The sequence below is a fragment of the Sarcophilus harrisii genome, chromosome 3 (assembly GCF_902635505.1).
Source record: "Sarcophilus harrisii chromosome 3, mSarHar1.11, whole genome shotgun sequence".
In the NCBI taxonomy this organism is placed as follows: Eukaryota; Metazoa; Chordata; class Mammalia; order Dasyuromorphia; family Dasyuridae; genus Sarcophilus; species Sarcophilus harrisii.
Window position 1 is genome coordinate 334242378 of NC_045428.1, and position 19690 is coordinate 334262067.

The window sequence follows — 19690 nt, forward strand, 5'->3', positions numbered from 1 at the left end:
ATAATGATGAGCATATATAAATACTTTCAGTAGCTAATTGTTATGAAATTCTGGTCTTATTAACATTCAATTTTCATTTGGACATGTATGTAACACATACATCAGTTTACACATGTTTTTAAAAGTTTCACCTCATCTATTTTAGCAATCTCTCTTATACTCAGGAACTTCTTTATACTTGATCTAAAATTTGGTACACTTAGGCTAGGTGAAACTTAAGCTAGGTGCAATTTTGGCCTGAAGTATAATAGCTTTTTCATATTTAGACAGTATGCATATGTCTATCCTATTTGGCATAGATTATTCTATTTATACAACTTTTTTTTTTTTACATTGAAACATACTACATTGAAATATTCTATTCTTACAATGTATTTAGTCAGGATTATCTGATATTTGTATAACAGGTGGGAATGTCATGCATTAATATTTGTATTAAGTTGGAGAATTTTGTTTCTATCTTTTTACTTTTCCAGACATATTAAACAAACAAACAAACTCCAGAGTCTCTTGCCTTCACAGAAGATCCAACAGAGATCAATTAATGTCATATATTCACCTACAACTATTTTGACAAAAACTTATAAACTTGTTTTTAAGTATCGAGAAATCCTGCAGACCATCAATGAGAAATTCTTTCTACAAAACACTTAAAGCAAAAAAAAAAAAAAAAAAAAAAAAAATCAATTTGCAGAATCCTAGAATCAAAGTAACTAGGTTTCTTTCTGATTTCTGATTATTACTATTATTTTGACCTTGGGTGACTCTTTTACAATCTGCAATGGCCTCGATTTCCTTTTCTATAAAATGAGTGAGTTGGACTAGGTTTCTGCTGTCACTTCCACCTCTAAAAATATGATTTATTAGACATATTTCAGTTCAAATTCACTGTTTCATTAAAATCTAGGAAGAATTCTGGATTTGTGAATCTAGGAGACATTGCTTTCAATAAAGACTGCATTGATAACTTTTAAAGTAATAATAATTTACTTATATTTATACTGTATTTTATTATATTAACAATATGCTTGCTATGTTCCAGTCTCCTGTTCTCTGAACTTCACTGTGAAAATGGCATGGTGGAAAACAATATTACACTTGGAATCAAGAAAGAGATTTGGATTTGAATTCTGCTTTATAAAGTTTAAAGTGCTATAAGAAAAATAAAATAATTAGCATTTTCCCTTTAGTAATAATTTCATTCCAAGTACAAATTTCTTTATTCTTTGCTTTCATACTGCTTATTAACAAAATGTCTCTTCCAAACTTTCCCATTCAAAATTATTTACACTAATACTCAATCTTCATTAAAATCTTGGAAAATATTTCTCCCACAGGTGTTATAACTATTTGATTATCTTCCTATGATGGAAACATGTAGTTTTGTATCTTCAATGGAAGAGAAGAAATACAACGAATAGCAAAATATATTTTCCAAAATTCTGAATATTTAAAATTTAAAAACTGAAATAACAACAAATAACATATCATCCTTAGTATTCTGCTGAAACTTTTCTCAAATAACATTCATATTGTAATTTTCACTGTTTTTTTTTTTAATTTCTGAGTACTGATACTCCCTATTTTCTCTGTAGCAATTGATATAGTTTTTTATGACCTTTTATTTTGTAAAACATTTTTCTTCTATTTTCCTCTCCTCTTATCTCTCCATTTTATTTCTTTTATTGACTCTTTTCAGTCCCTAAATGTTTGTTCACAAGAACCTCTCCATGCCATTTCCTATAATCTCTCCTTTTTGTATGTCATATACTAATATTAACCCAACAATAATTTCATTCACATAACTCAAAAATAAGTTTCTTAAATGTCAGACTAATAATCAAGTTCCAATTATAAATTTCTATTAATTATTATTATTATTAATTTCTCTACCAAAATGTTTGAAAACCTATTTAAGATTGAGAGAATCATTTACATAGAGATATTCATGGAAACCAAAGAAACTTATAAGAGTGTATACTTATACAGGTAAAAATAAAGAAGACACAATGCAATTCTGGGACATATATATGATTAGGAAGCATGAAATGTAAGAAAATTATGCCAAATAAGACAAAGAAGGAACCACTGGACAGATAGGACAACCAGGAGAGTACAATGCCATGAAAACTAAGGAAAAAAAGTGGCAAGGAGAGAAGGGATTGAGAGTATCAAAAATTGAGGAGAGATCAAGATGATAGAGATTATTATTATCTCCATATTATTATGGAAAGAGGTTATTAGAATGAAGATTATATATGAGATACTTTAATAAGTTGCAGAGACAGAAAAGCCACAGCAATAAATATTATATATGTTATCTTTCTCAAGGAGTCTAGCAATGAACAAGAGGAGTAATTAGAAAATTGCTAAGGGTGACAAGTGGGACAAATGATAAATTTGGGGGAGAGATAGATGTTTGTAGTCAATAAGAAATAAACATATAATATAAATGATTGAAAATTAGTCATAGAATTCATATAGGGGAAATCTATTAGAAAAAGGTAGGATTAAATGGGATCTCTTGTGCATATAAAAGGGTTTGCCTTAGCAAAAAGAAGGGTAACTTTATTATGTGAGACAAAGTTAAAAATGTAATCCATAGTTCTATCTAAAATCATTTTCTCATATCTCAATTCCCAATTTTCCCTGAGTGATCTCATCAGCTCTCATGAGTTTAATTATACTCTCTATGAAGATGATTATCAGATTTATGTAATTATTATTAGTGTCTTTTCTGAACTCTGGTCAAGCATTACTAATTTCCTATTGAACATTTCAAAATTCATGTCATAGAATATATGTTAAACTTAACAAATCCAAAACAGTAATTATTGTCCATTTTCCCCAAGTCCAACTAAATTTTCATGTTTTTGATGAAGGCACCATCTTTCCAGGAACAAAATGTCACAATTTTATTGTCACCAACTTCCCCACCTCATTCATCCCAAAAATCCACATAACTTTCAAATCTTAAAATTTCTTCTTCTATAGCATCCTCTTATATGTGTATCCTCTCCACTCAAATGTTTACTCCCATAGTTCAGCAATTCCTTACCTATTGCAATAGCAATAGTTGATGTCTAAAAACTATTAAAATTATTCTTCTAAAGCAGGGTTAGGGAATTCCCAGCCACAGGCTATATGAGGCCACTGAAACCATTTGCTAAGGCAACCACAGGTGATATCTGAAAGCTAGGTGGTACCTAGATTGTTGTAATCTCCCACTGCTTTAGTTATATAAGGTGATAATTTTATGTGACCTGTGAATGATATAAATATCCAAATGACCCTTGGTAGTTAAAAGAGACTCCCCACTCTTGTTCTGCCCACCAACTCCCATCATCAACAAGCTACATTTGCTCCCTATTACTTCAAGGATTAAATATAATTTTACCTGCTTAGGATTCAAATCACTCAAAAATTGGCATGAATTCTATGTACACTATAGTTTAAATAAATTGACTTTGAACTTCTCCTCATACTTGGTACTTCATTTTCCAGATTCAAAGTTGCATGAGAGTATATATGTGTATATGTATGTATGTGTGTGTGTGCTTTATTTGTGTATTTGTTTTAGTCATGGTATCTATAGCACTTAGAACAGTCTCTGACATACAACTGCCATATAAGAACTGTTTCTTTTTGATCTGCTTAGTTGTTGTTGTTAATATTGATGACGGTTATCCACTACTTTCTGGCAACCTGTTTTCTTTAATTGTGTTCAGTAAAGTACAACTGATTTTCTGATAACCTATTAGTTTGTCTTCTCACTGTGTGTTTCTCCTCATTCTAGTGTACCTTGCAAAATTTCTCCAGATCAATTCTTTTAATGGACTTTGAATAATTCCCTTGTTCAGTTATATTGATAATTTTCTATGCTGACTGAATAAATCATAAGTTTCCTGTTTAACATCTTAATCCTTGCGAAATATTCAATCTCTCAATATTTCAGTTTTACCCAACACAACTCAACCTTGTCTATTTGTTCTATCATTTTGGTCCAAACTATATCACATACTATTTATTCTACACCTCTGTTTTTGATCAAAATGTTCTCTACAGTTTCTCTTTGTTTCTACCTGTTGATCAACTTTGTATATAAAAAGATATGTACACATTATCTCTTACAATTCAGTAAGAGATGTAATTTAGCCCCCCAAAAATTTCCTAACAATTAAATCTGTGTAAAAAAGTAGAATATGCTATTTTGAAAGGTAACAAGTTGCTTATCACAGATGTTCAAATAGAGGCTAAGGACCACTTCTCAGGAATAATGTTAAGAGGAACTTTTTCACTAAGCATAATTATATGGCTTCTCATTTTTTAAGAAAAAACTTTATATTTCCATTTAATAAATTGCATTTCTTATAAAATAGATTCCCTGATCTCTCAGCAGAAAGTATTATTTTTTGTACTATCAAAGAATTTACTTTCCTCTTTTAGGCTTATACTTTCTCATAACATGGTTATTTTACATGACTTTAATAATCTCAAAATAATCTATGTTGTCATTAATTGTCGAAGAAAATGACGACATTAGAAAGATGATATGATAACATGCAAGTGGACTGGATTTTAAGTGAGGCAGAAATGAGCAAAGTCACCATTTTCACTATAAGATGTTCATATAACAAGAGTGCAGGATAACTAATGAATAGGCAGGTTGCTAATAATATTACCTGTAAAATTTTAAGAAAATTAAGAAAATCTTCAGCATACAGAGCATCCCCATATAGTATAATTGTGGGAGGATCTGCTCCCCTGTATGATTAGAAGAAATGCACATTTGATGATAGTGCAGATAAACTGGGATATTTGTAATCACTATTAGTTGGGAGAGGGGAGGGAAAGTAACAGCACATACTTGAATAATCCAGTTAAAAAGGATGGAATATAAATACAAAATAATTTTGAGAAATATATTAATATTTAAGGGTATTCATGAAAGGCCTTTTGTTAAAGGTAGGTAGCACTTGAGTTGGTTATGAATTCAAGTATGGCTTCCTAGAGTTCAAGGTCAGAAAGTAGAACATTTCAGGCTAGGGAATGACTGATGAGTGTCTTCTACATAAAATGGTAAAATGATTAGTATGACTATAATTCAGAAAGCATGACAGGGACCAATGTGAGATTAGTCTGTTAGTCTGGAATGTAAGATTACAGTTAAATTTAAAGGAATGTACTAGTAGGCATTTAGTTATGATTCAGAGAACTGAAGCAAGCCCATGTATACTTGCATATTAGATAAATGTCTCTACTACATATGTAAATGTTATAGTTAAAGAATAACATGTTAACATCAGATATTCATTATAATCTTAAAAAATGGATTTATTCCATTAAGACAATTTGAAAATATAAAGATTTTATAAGTTTTTATTTTAAAAGTTATCTGTAAAGGGCTGAAACTATGAAAAGGTGTATTTAAATCAGACAACAAAGCACTTAAGAAACAATGAAAAGGTGTACTTGAATCAGACAACCAAGCACTTATCTATTTGATATGAGACAATGACTCTATTAGCATATGTTTGGATAAATGGCTCTTCTCACAGTTGATGCTGTCTCAATGTTTGGTGTTAAGGTAATCATAGGCAAGGATTAGAGGGTAGGGTGTGACAGTCCAGAGTCACTTGGCAACTGGGCAAGGAGGAGAAATGTGGAGATTCTGGACTCCAGAATCAAGAAAAATCTTTGGCAAAACTCTTGGCAGTTTACCTGCTTCTTTCACTTCTCTCCCTAAATACCAAGGACTTTTACTTATTCTGATTCTGGCTGATCCTGAGGCCTCCAGGGAGTTAGCTTGGACTTAAAAGTTATCATATTCAAATTATATTTTAGTTTGCATTTGTAAATTGTTTTCTTTTGGACTGTAAATTCCTTGTCATCAAGGACCAGGTATTTATTTTTGTAACTCCTGCAATGAATAACATAATGTATCATGTGTTGTAGATGCTCATTGAACTGCTTATTGAATGACAGAGCAAATGCTATGTGTGGCTAAAAGCTAATGAAATCTTGTTTTTCCTTCCAGAAATGGATATATTGAAAGGCATATTCCATGCCCGGAGCTTCAAAGACAAGAGTCAATGAGAATATTCATAGTGTAGAAAATGCAAAAAGAGACCACATGTTTAACTTTTTCATAAATATGATTTTATATGATTACAGAAGCAAAACCAACCTTCCATTCCTTCCTTACCTCCATAACTAGTTCTAATTTATTTTTGTTATAGATGAAATACTAGCATTATATTTTGATGCATTGAAATATAATAGAATCAACACCATCCTCATAATATCTTCAAATTCAAAATGGCATGCATTCTTCTTTGTGCTCCTAAATGTTTCAAAATTACAGTATTTCAAAGGAAACACAATTACTCATATATGGATATGTCTTTCGCCCTAGATATGAGCCTTTGAAGGTCAAATTTGCTCAAGCACAATGCTGACTACATTTCTTTCGCAATTAATACATGAAATGCATTTTTTAATCCTTCTGAAATTGTAGAATATTTCTTTTCTTCTAACAAATCATATTTACATAATGAAAATCAAGGTCATTCATTGCTTATATTGAAGCATTTTTAGTAGGCAGTAATTCAAGTCAAGGAAACTAGGAGTCAGCCATTCCAAACTTTCTGTTGGTTATAAACTTTGTATTAAAAAATGATGATGTTTTCTTTGGATTCAGCAGATATATAAATTATCCAAAATTATTGACCATTAATTACATTTATATTTGAAGAAAAAACTGGATGGAGTACAGAATCCATATGGAGGTGCTGAATTTTTCAAATTGAAAGACAAAAATATGGAGTTAGAATTTTAATGATTTTAATCTAGTGAAAAATGTAATAGCAATGTTTATCTCCTAAATTCCTTTATATATTAAACATAGTAATATTATTAGTTGAAAAAGTTTAACACTTAGCCATATATATGCTTTTAAAGTTATTAAAATATTTCATTTATAATAATGTAATATGTAAAACATATCCTTCATTTTTTTACAAATAATTAACCTTAAAAAATATGAAAATCAATTTAATGTTGAAGTCAATTCTTAAAATGCAAATTTATTTCTTGTTGAAAGAAAATGGGTTCAAATTCTGGTTCTCACTAAATACTTATGTAGTTTGGACTATTTCATAATCAGTCTGAATATCAGGTATAAAATGAGGAATTGGTCATGTCATTTCACATCCTTGCAGATATAATGTTATGAAATATATGAAAAGGCTACTGTGATTTTATTCAAATAAAATTTTAAAAAAACAGGAAAACTTTTCATGATTATAATGATGCTGATAAGTATCATTTTTCTATTTGCTATTATTAAGCAATAAATCAATCTAATTATATCACACTGCTAAAGAATATTGTCTGCCTCTTTGATTGTGTTATTAATGATGTTTATGTAATAGACAGTGGTCAACCAATTCTCTTCCAAAATCTAAGGTCTTAACTTGTCCATAATAGTGTAAAATGAAATAAAGTAAGTCTAAGAAAAAAAAAACTTTAAAATTATATCATTTTAATGTATAATATTAGTCATTTATTTCTGCTAATTTAATAAATATGTAGCTTTTTGGTACACATAATAAATGTATAATGAGTTATGTGTATGGGCAGAAGAAGCAAAGTAAGTTTTCTCTGGCAGCAAAAGCACAAAGTCAGAACCTTACCAATTTTGAATTCAAAGAGAAAGAATTAGATTGGGAATTAAGCAAAGTATAAATATGAAAGGTAAAGAGTAAAGTCTAGAATCTTGTGGGTTTAAGGCTGAATGTATGAGAACATTGGACAGGTTTGGACCTTTCCAGAATTCTTATTCAGTTTAATAATATTTTGAGGTAGGGAAGAGTTACGACGACAGAGAGTAGTCATGGCTTTATGTGACCTCTTTCAACCTTTTCTCAAATCAACAGTATATTAAGCCTCTGAACTGGTTTTAGAGTGACAAAACCCACAAATATTTGGATATTTGATACTTTGGACAAACTTCAAAGCAAGTCTGTTTAAGTCAAGAGGGGGAGAAGCTGCTGAGGCCAAATTATAGCACAGGGAGCCCATTGCAAGGAATTGCAATGGGGAGCCAGAGTATTAGATCATCTGCCACTAGGAATCTACTGTGAGGCTGTAAGGCTAGTCTGTCCTTGTTGCAAGCTGGTTATTTAGCAGATTTACTGTGAGAAACCAAAAAAAAAATTATAAAAGGAAAATTGTAACCAGTGAGCCCCAGAAGAATACAGTAACTGGTCATGACCAGTGACTGGTCAGTCAGAAACACTGGTTCAAGGGTAAACTAAAGCAGCTGTTACCCCTTTGTCTCAAGAGCAAACCTCATCCTTTGAAATTGAGTAAAAATAATTCTGACCATAGAAAGCTTGGAGAGAAAGAAGAACAGACCTCAAAACCTGGGATTCCTAAAGGCATACCAGCTCCAAATAAAGCCCCAAAAGGATGATATGTGTTGGTCTCCATTTCACAAGGCTCTCTTGGAAGAATTTTTAAAAGATCTTAAAAGAGAATTAGAAAAAAAATGGGGAAAGGAAACAAGATCTTTGCAAGACAGTATGAAAAAGATAAAAGAGAAATTATCTGAAGAAAACTCCTTAAAATAGATATGATGAAAAGGGAAAAACATATAACTTCTTATAAAATAAATATGAAAAAGAAACTAATTCATTGAAAAGCAGAATTTGTGAAATGGAAAAAAACTGCAATGGAAAAAACAACTCAATTAAAACTCAATTGGCCAAATACAAAAGGAATTTAAAAAGGTAATAAAAAAATAATTCACTAAAAATTAGAATTGAACTAATTGAAATGAATGACTCAGTAAGACATCAAGACTCAGTCAAACAAAAGCAAAAAATGAAGAAAATATAAGAAAAAGTAAAATATCTCACTGGAAAATCAACTGACTTAGGGAATAGATTTAGGAGAGACAATCTAAGGATTATTGGACTTTCTGAAAAAAAAAAAAAAAGAGCCTAGACATCATCTTCCAGGAAATCATCAAGAAAAACTGTCCTGATGTCCTAGAATCAGAAGATAGAATAGTAATTGAAAGAATTCACTGATCACCTCCTGAAAGAGATGCCCAAAATTAAAACTCAAAGGAATATCACAGCTAATTTTAGAATTATTGGATCAAGGAAAAATATTGCAAGCAGCCAGAAAGAAACAATTCAAATATTGAGGAGCCACAATTAGGATTTCCCAGGACCTAGCAATTTCTACCTTAAAGGATCAAAGGGGCCTGGAATCTGATATTGAAAAAGGTGAAGAAACTTGTATTGCAGCCAAGAATCAGCTATCCAGCTAAATTGAGCATTATCCTGCAGGAAAGAAGATAGGCATTCAATGATACAGCTGAATTTCATTTATTTCTGATGAAAAGACCAGTTAAATAAAAAAAAAATTGATCTCCAATACAGAACTAAAGAGAAGTATAAAAAAGAAAAAAATGAGAGAACTCTTGAGAACTATATGTGTATGATGGGTATACTTAGAGACTGTGGGTATAATTTGATTATATTTTGATAATATGAAAAATGAAACTAGAGGTAGAAAGGGGACTATACAATAAAAAGAGGAAAATGGAGGGAAAAAATGAGGGAAATTATATTTCACAAAGAGGCAAAGAAGAAGTATTATAACTGAGGAAGAGAAGGGTGGGGAATGACCATTGTGTGACTCTTAACTCTCATCAGATTTGGAGAAAATATCAGACATATTTGGTTTCACAAAGAAACTTCTCTCATTTTATTGGGAAATTGGAAGAGAAAGGAAAGAAGAAAGGGGGTGGTGTATAGAAGAGAAAAGAGACTAGTAGAGGAAAGATATAGGGGGGAATAACTGTAAAAAGGGAAGGCTGTTGGAGGGAGGTGATGGTGAGAAGCAAAGTATTGTGAAGGAGGGAATGGGGGAGAGGAAAGAGAAATGTATAACTTGAGGTATATAAGATGGCAGGAAATACAGAATTAGTCATTTTAACTGTGAATGTAATGAACTCTCCCATAAAATAGAAGCAGGTATTAGACAGTAGTAAAAGCCAGAATCCTATAATATGTTGTCTACAAGAAACACATTTACAGCAGAATGATTACATACATACATTTATTATGCTTCAGCAGAAAAAAAAATCAGTGGTAGCAATCCTGATCTCAGATCAATCAAAAGCAAAGATATATCTAATTAAAAGTGATAAGAAAGGAAACCTATACCTTGCTAAAGGGTGTCATTGTTAAAGAAAAAATATCAATATTAAACATATATACACTAAGTGGTATGCCATCCAAATCCTAAAGGAGAAGTTAATACCCAGTAAAAGAAATAGAAAGCAAAACCATACTATTGGGGGATCTCAACTTTGCTCTCTCAGAAATTGATAAATCAAACCACAAAATAAATAAGAAAGAAGTTAAGGAGGTAAATTCTATTTATGTTTAGGTATGATAGATCTTTAGAACAATTGAATGGAGACAGAAAGGAGTAAACATTTTTCTCAGTGGTTCATGGATTCTACACAAAAATTGACCATGTTTTAGGGCATAAAAAAACTAAAAAAAAACAAAAATAACAACAAAAAAAAAAAAAAACAGAGAAAGGAAGAATGCATTTATCAAATTGTGATGTAATAAAAATACATGCAATAAAAATCCAGGGGAAAATAGACCAAAAATTAATTGGAAACTAAATAATGTAATCCTAAAGAATGAATGGGGGAAATCATAAATCATAGATATAATCAGGAGAAGGACAAGAATGAGCCAAAATACCAAATTTTGGGGGATGTAGTCAAAGTAGTTATTAAAGGAAATTTTATATCTCTAGATGTTCCTTACATAAAATAGAGAAAGAGAAGATTGATGAATTGGGCTTACAACTAAAAAAGCTAGAAAAAGTGTAGAGGGCTGCAAATAGTGAGGGAACTCTGGGTAAGGTATAAGACCCTTTAGCCCAAAGGAAACTCACTGACAATATCTGGTTTGGCTTCCCATTTCCCTTGGTGTTCCTGAGAAGTCAAGAAGGGTATTACCACCTGTGTTCTACTTGAATCAAGGACAGTAGGGTGCTTATAGTTAAGCATCTACTCAGAATGAGATAATAGTTGTCTAGTTTACATATACTTAGTACTTAGCATAGTGATGTAATAGTTCTCTAGTTCACACACAATCAGTATGCTGTAATGATGTAATTACAATAAGGTGTATACATCAGAGATCCTAAAATACCATATTCTGGAATGCAAAGGACCTAGGGTTGCCTCCAAGAATTAACTATCCAGAAAGATTCTAGTATCATCTTTCAGGGGGGCCGATGGATTTTCAATGAAATAAGAGGCTTTCTAAATCATATCTATTAAAAAATAAACAAAAAATATAATCTACAAACATAGGACTCAAGAGAAACATATAAAGGTAAAAAGGGGGAAATATATATTATCTAAAGGTTAACTTGTTTACATCCCTAGAAGAACAATCAATATCTGTAACTCTTGAGAAATGTATCTGTCACTGGGACAGACATCCACATGGATGGAAAGTGTGGCTGTGAATGGATTTTGATATTATGATATCTAAGAAAAAGACATCAAGAGTTGGGAAAAGGTATGTATTGGAATAAAAGAGGAAAGGGGAGGTATAATGGTACAAATTAGATCGCAAGAAAATGCCAGGAGTACCCATTACAATCTAGGAAAAGAAGGGAGGGGGTTAAGCCTTGTATGAAGCTTAATCTCATTAATTTTGGCTCTAAGAAAAAACAATTTACTCATCCACTTGGGAATAGAAATTTACCTAACTCTACAAAGAAATAGGAGGAGAAGGAGGAAAGAATAGGGAAGGGCAGCATAGAAAGGAGGGCAGAAACACTAGGGGAAAAGATAAGGGAAAACCATAAGAGGTGATAGAATTTAAGATAGTGGGTGGGGAGGGTAAAAAATGCTACTAAATAGGTGGGATGGGAAAATAAAATAAGGTGGAAAGGCAATAAAAATATATACAGGAGAGAAAATAGGATGAAAGGAAATACAGAACTGATAATCACAACTGTGTAAATTGGATGAACTCTAACACATAACAGAAATGAATAGCAGAGTGAATTAAAAAAACAGAATCCTACAATATGTTGTTTACAAGAAAAACATTTGATAGAAACACATACAGAATAAAGATAAATGACTGCAACAGAATTTATGATGTGTCAGCTGACATAACAAAAAATGCAGGGATAGCAATTCTGATCTAAGATAAAGCAAAAAGTAAAATCGATTTTATTAAAAGATAAGAAAGGAAAATACATCTTGATAAATATAGAGTAAAGAATGAAGTAATAATGATACTAAATGTATATGCATCAAGTGGTAGCCAGGTTCCTAGAGAAGATTTTAAGCAACTTACAAAAAGAAGTGGACAGCAAAACTATACTAGTGGGGGAACCTCGAATTTCCCCTCTTAGAATTACACAAAATTAACCACAAACTCCTCAAGAAATAAACTAAGGAGATAAATAGAATCCTAAAACAAAAACAAAACAAAATCAAACAAAACAAACAAACAAAAAAAAAACTAGATATGATAGACTTCTGGAGAAAATCAAATATGGAAAAAGTAATATATTTTTTCCCTGCCAGTACATGACACATATGCAAAAACTGACCATGTATTAGGCATAAAAAAACTCACAACCAAATGAAGAAAAGCAGAAATAATAAATGCTTTCTTTTCAGACCACAATGCAATAAAATTATATTCAATAAAGGGCTAGGGAAAGATAAAGTATAAAACAATTGGAAATTAAATAATCTAATTTTAAATAATGAATCAAACAATAAATCACAGAAATAACCCCTAATTTCATCCAAGAGAATGACAATAATGAGATAATCTAACAAAACCTATCAGATACAGCCAAAGGAGTTCTTAGGGGAAATGTTATATCTCTAAATAGCACAATGAATAAAATAGAGAAAAAGGAAATCAATGAATTGGGCATGCAACTAAAAATAAGCTAGACAAAGAACAAATTTAAACCCCCAATTAAATACCACATTAGAAATTATGAATCTCAAAGTAAATATTATTAAAATTGAAACTAAGAAAACTAAGAAAGTAAAAAAAGTAAGAAATAAAGAACTAAGAAAAAAAATAAAAAGATAAAAGCAAGAAAAAATAAATAAAACAAAGAGTAACTTTTATGAAAACAACAACAGCAACAAAATAGATATTTAGTTAATTTGACTGAAGAAAGAAAAGGAAAAGAAAAACAAATCATCAACATCAAAAATGAGAAGGGTGAACTTATCACCAAAGTAAAAGGAATTTTCTATATGGTAGCAAGTCTGATAATCTAACTGAAATGGATGAATATTTACAAAAATATAAATTGCCCAGATTAACAAGAGAGGAAATAAATTACTTAAATGCTCATATTTTAGAAATAAGAAATTAAACAAGGCATCAATGAAGTCCCTAAAAAAAAATTCAGGTCCAGATGAATTTATAGATGAATTCTACCAAATATTTAAATAATAATTCCAGTATTATGTAAACTATTTGTAAAAATTGAGAATGAAGGAGTCCTGTCAAGTTCCTTCTATGACACAAATATAATATTGATACCTAAACCAAGAAGAGCCAAGACAGAGAAAGAAAATTACAGACATATCTCCGTAATGAATATTGATGTAAAATTTTTAAATAAAACAGTAGCAAAGAGATTCCAGCAATTTATCCACATGATAATACACCATCACCAAGTGGGCTTTATACCAGGAATGCAGGGCTGGATCATATCAGGAAAATATCAACCATATCAATAAGGAAAACAAAAGAAATCATATGGTAATTTCAAAAGATGCAGAAAAAGCTTTTGACAAAATACACTACCCATTCTTATTAAAAAAAAATAAACACACTAGCAAGCACAGTGATAAAGGAAGCTTTCCTTAAAATAATAAGTAGTATTTATATAGAACCAACAGTGTGTATTATTTGTGATGGAGAGATGCTGCACATATTCCCATTAGGGAATTATCATTATCACCTCTATTATTCAACAGTGTACCAGAAATATTGGCTTTAGCAATACGAATAAAAAAAGAAATTTAAGGAATTAGAATAGGCAAAATCCTACTTGAAACAATCCCCAGCTTTAGCAGACTTGCAAGATACAAAATAAGCCTACAAAAATCACTGGAATTTCTATATATTACTAACAAAGGCCAACAGAAAAAAAAACAGAAAGAAAAATCCAGTTTAAAATAATTGTAGAAAAAAAAATTGGGGCCTACTTGCCTAGACAAACCCAAGAACTACATGAGAACAATTATTTTGGTTTTTGTTTTGTTTTGTTTTGTTTTGTTTTTTTCCTTTCCTTTTTATTTGTTTATTTTTTATTATTAAAGCTTTTAATTTTTCAACATTGACTCTTGCATAGACTTGTGTTCCAAATTTTCCCATCATTCTCCCCATCCCCTTCCCTAGATGGCAAGCAATTCAATGCATGATATATATGTTAAAATATGTCTTAAATATAATTATATATATATTATATATTATTATATATATTATACATATTATTATTATATATGATATAATATAATATAAGAAAATGAAATACAAGAGAACAATTATAAAAAGAGTGATAATTTTATGTTATGATCAACACTCAGTTCCCTCGTCATGGCAACTCCTAATTATTGCTCTAATTTCCCCTTTATTGGTACAATGTTCTCCCTTCTTATTTGTGAGACTAACAATTTGATTTTTTCTTTCCTTTTCTAATCAAATTAGCTAAAGCTTTATTTATTTTGTCATTTTTTCATAAAAAAACTTAGTTTTATTAATTCAATAGCTTTCTTATTTTCAATTTTATTAATCTCCCCTTTTATTTTCAGAATTTCAAAATTGGTATTTAATTGAGGGTTTTTAATATGTTCTTTTTCTAGCTTTTTTAGTTTTAAGCCCAATTCATTGATCTTCTTCTTTTCTATTGTATGCAATTAACTGTCTAGAGTTTTAAAATTTCCCCTAATAACCAACCACTCTGACTGCATCTCATAATTTTTGGTATGTTGTCTCATTATTGTAATTCTCTTGGATGAAGTTATTGTGTCTATTATTTGTTGTTTTACCCATTTATCTTGAAAATTAGATTATTTAGTTTTCAATTAGTTTTTTTTTCTGTTTTCCTCTGGCCTTTTATTGCTTGTAATTTTTATTGCATTATAATGTGAAAAAAATGTTTTTACTATTTCTGACTTTTTGCAATTGATTTTGAGGTTTTTACGTCCTAATACATGGCCAATTTTTGTATAGGTTCCATGAACCACACACACACACACACACAAAAAAGGGTACTCTTTTCTGTCTCCATTCAATTTTCTCCAGACACCTATCATACATAACATTTCTAACTTCTTTCTTTTTTTTTTATTTTGTGGTTTGATTTATCTAGTTCTGAGAGAGCAAGGTTGAGATCCTCCACTAGTATAGTTTTACTGTCGATTTCTTCTTGCAGCTCTTTTAACTTCTCGACTAGGAATGTGGATAGTATGTCACTTGGTGCATATATTGCTTCATTATCTAGGATACCTTTTAACAAGATATAGTTTCCTTTCTTATCTCTTTTAATTAGATCTAGCTTTGTTTTTACTTAATCTGAGATCAGGACCCTGCTTTTTTTTTTTTTTTTTTTTTTTTTTTTTCCCTTTTCTTTTTTTTTTTTTTTTTTTTTTTTTTTTTTTTTTTTTTTTTTTCCTTCCCTCCTCCCCAGTATTTTACTTCTGATGACCACCTTCCTCAAATAACTTTCCCCTGTTAGGTACCTTTCCTTTCTTACACCTTTCCCCTGCTACTTCTGTTTTCCTTTCTATTAGCTTTCCCCTTCTTTTCCCTTTTCCCATCCCACTTCCTTATAAGGTGAGACAAATTTCTCCGTGAAACCAAATATGTCTAATATTCTCTCTTTAAGCCAAATCTGATGGGAAAAAAGATTCACACAAAGCTCATCCCCCTCCCTTCTTTCTTTCAGTTGTAATAGGTGTTCTTTACCTCTTCATGAGATGTAATTTCTCTTATTTTACCTCATTTTCCCTCTTTTTCAGTACAATGCCCTTTCCACCTCTAGTTTTTTTTCATATTATCATAATAGAGTCAAATTATATCTGCACTCTCTAAGTCTATCCATAACAGAAATATATTTCTCAAAAATTCTTTGCTTTTTATGTTTTTATGCGTTTCTTGAGTTCAATGTTTGGAGATCAATTTTTTTGTTCAGATCTGGTTTTTGCATCATATATAGATGAAAATTCACCTGTTTCATTGAATGTCCATCTTCTTCCCTGAAAGATAATGTTCATTTTAGTTAGATAGTGTTTTTTTTTTGGGGGGGGGCTGTAATCCAATTTCTTTAGCCTTTCAGAATATCAGATTACAGGCCCTTTGAATCTTTAAGGTGGAAGCTGCTAGGTTCCAGGTAATTATAATTGTGGCTCCTCAATAATTAAATTGTTTCTTTCTGGCTACTTGTACTATTTTTCCCTTGGTCTGATAATTTTGAAATTTAGCCACAATATTCCTTGGAGTTTTCCATTTAATTTCTCTCTAAGGAGGTGATTGATGACTTCTTTGGTTATTTTTTTTTTAGTTTTATTTTTTATTATATCCTTTTATATGCAAAATATATGCATGGGTAAATTTTCAACATTTACCCTTGCAAAACCTTCTATTCCAATTTTACCCCTCCTTCTCCATACTCCCTCCCCTAGATGGCAGATAGTCCCCTACATAGTAAATATGTTAAATCATATATTAAATCCAATATATGTATACATATTTATACAATTATCTTGTTGTACAGGAAAGATCAGATTTAGTAAGAAGGTAAAAACAACCTGAGAAGAAAAAAACAAAAAATGCAAGCAAATATTAACAGAAAGAATGGAAATGTTATGTTATGCTCCACACTCATTTCTCAGTGTGCTTCCTATGGGTGTAGCTGGTTCTGTTCATTACAGATCAATTAGAACTGATTTGGATCCTCTCTTTGTTGAAGAGAACTACGTTCATCAGAATTGATCATCATGTAGTATTGTTGTTGAAGTATAATGATCTTCTGGTTCTGCTCATTTCACTTAGCATCAGTTCATGTGTGTCTCTCCAAGCTTTCTGTATTTATCATGTTGGTCATTTCTTATAGAACAATAATATTCCATAATATTCATATACCACAATTTATGCAGCCATTTTCCAATTGGTTGGCATCCCTTCAATTTTCAGTTTCTAGCCACTATAAAAAGTGCTTCCACAAACATTTTTGCACATATGGGTCCTTTCCCCTTTTTAAATAACTCTTTGGGATAGAAGCCCAGTAGTAACACTGCTGGATGAAAGGGTATGTACAGTTGCATAACCTTTTGAGCATAGTTATAAATTAGTCTCCAGAATGGTTGGAGCCATTCACAACTCCACCAACAATGCCTCATTGTCCCAGGTTTCCCCCATCCCCTCCAACATTGATCATTATTTTTTCATGTCATTTTAGCCAATCTGACAGGTGTGTAGGGATATCTCAGAGATGTCTTAATTTGCATTTCTCTGATCAAAAATGATTGGGAACACTTTTTCATATGACTAGAAATTGTTTTAATTTTTTCATCTGAAAATTGTCTGTTCATGTCCTTTGACCATTTAGCAATTAGAGAATGGCTTAATTTCTTATAAGTTAGAGTCAATTATCTATATATTGTAGATATGAGCCCTTTAACAGAACCTTTAGCTCTAAAAATGTTTTCCAAATTTATTGCATTAGTTTTATTTGTAAAAAGCTTTTTAACTTAATATCGAAAATTTCTATTCTGTGATCAATCAATAATGGCCTCTACTTCTTCTTTGGCCACAAATTCCTTCCTCCTCCACAGGTTTGAGAGGTAAATGATCCTATGCTCTTCTAATTTATTTATAATATCATTTTTATGCCTACCTCATGAATCCATTTTGACCTTATCTTGGTATATATTGTTAAGTTTGGATCAGTGCCTAGTTTCTGCATATTAATTTCAAATTTTCTCAGCAATTTTTTTCAAATAATGAATTCTTATCCCAAAGGTTAGGATTTTTGGGTTTGTCAAACACAAGATTGCTATAATTATTGACTATTTTGTCCTGTGAATCTAACCTATTCCACTGATCAACTAGTCTATTTCTTAGCCAATATCAAATGGTTTTAGTGACTGCTGTTTTATAATATAGTTTAAGATCAGATACAGCTAGGCCACCTTCACTTGATTTTTTTTTTTCATTAGTTCCCTTGAAATCCTTGACCTTTTGTTCTTCCAGATGAATTTTGTTGTTATTTTTTCTAGGTCAATAAAATAGTTAATTGGGAGTCTGATTGGTATAGCATTAAATAAATAGATGAGTTTAGGTAGTATTATTATCTTTCTTATATTCGCTCAATCTATCCAGGAATATTTAATATTTTTCCATTTGTTTAGATTTGATTTTATTTGCGTGGATAGCATTTTGTAGTTTTGCTCACATAGTTCCTGGCAGATAGATTCCCAAATATTTTATACTACTGACAGTTATTTTAAATTTCTCTTTGTATCTCTTGCTATTGGATTTTGTTAGTGATGCATAAAAAAGCTAATGATTCATGTGGATTTATTTTGTATCCTGCAACTTTGCTAAAGTTGTGGATTGTAGCTTTTAGTAGAATCTCTGGGGTTCTCTAAGTGTACCATCATATTGTCTGCAATGAGTGATAATTTGGTTTCTTCAGTGCCTACTTTAATTACTTTAATTTCTTTCTCATTTCTTATTGCCAAAGCTAGCATTTCTAATACTATATTAAATAGTAATGGTGAAAGTGGGCAACCTTGTTTCACTCCTGATTTTACTGGGAATGGTTCGAGTTTATCACCATTATATATAATGCTTACTAATGGTCTTAAATAGATACTCCTGACTGTTTTAAAGAAAAGATCATTTATTCCTATACTTTCTAGTGTTTTTAATAGGAATGGGTGTTGGATTTTATCAATTTTTTTTCTGTATCTATTGAGATGATCATATGTTTTCTGTTAATTTGGTTATTGATATAGTCAATTATGCTCATAGTTTTCCTAGAACCAGCCCTGTATTGCTGCTATAAATTTTACTTGGTCATGGTGTATTATCCTAGAGATGATTTTCTGTGGCCTTTTTGCTAAGATTTTATTTAAGATTTTTGCATTGATGTTCATTAGGGAGATTGATCTATAATTTTCTTTCTCTGTTCTCATCCCACCTGGTTTAGATAACAGTACCATGTCTATGTCATAAAAGGAATTTGGTAGGACTCCTTAATTCCCTATTTTTTCAAATAGTTTATATACCATTTGAGTTTATTTTTCTTTAAATGTTTGGTAGAATTCACATGTAAATCCATCTGGTCTTGGGGATTTTTTTTTAGGGAGTTTATTAATAGCTTGTTCTATTTCTTTTTCTAAAATGGGACTATTTAACCAATTTACTTCTTCTGTTAATCTGGGCAACCTATATTTTTGAAAGTATCCATCCATTTCATGTACATTTTAAAATGTATTGGCATAAAGTTGGGCATAGTAAGTCCTAATTATTCCTCTAATTTCCTTTTCATTAGTGGAAATTTTTCCCTTTTCATTCTT

General features: G+C 30.8%; 1 protein-coding gene across 1 annotated transcript in view; it reads right to left on the bottom strand.

Moving 5' to 3' along the window:
• DPP10 (dipeptidyl peptidase like 10) overlaps window positions 1-19690 on the bottom strand; it is an 817253-nt gene that overhangs the window by 93602 nt on the left and 703961 nt on the right. The gene's annotated exons all lie outside the window — the stretch shown is intronic.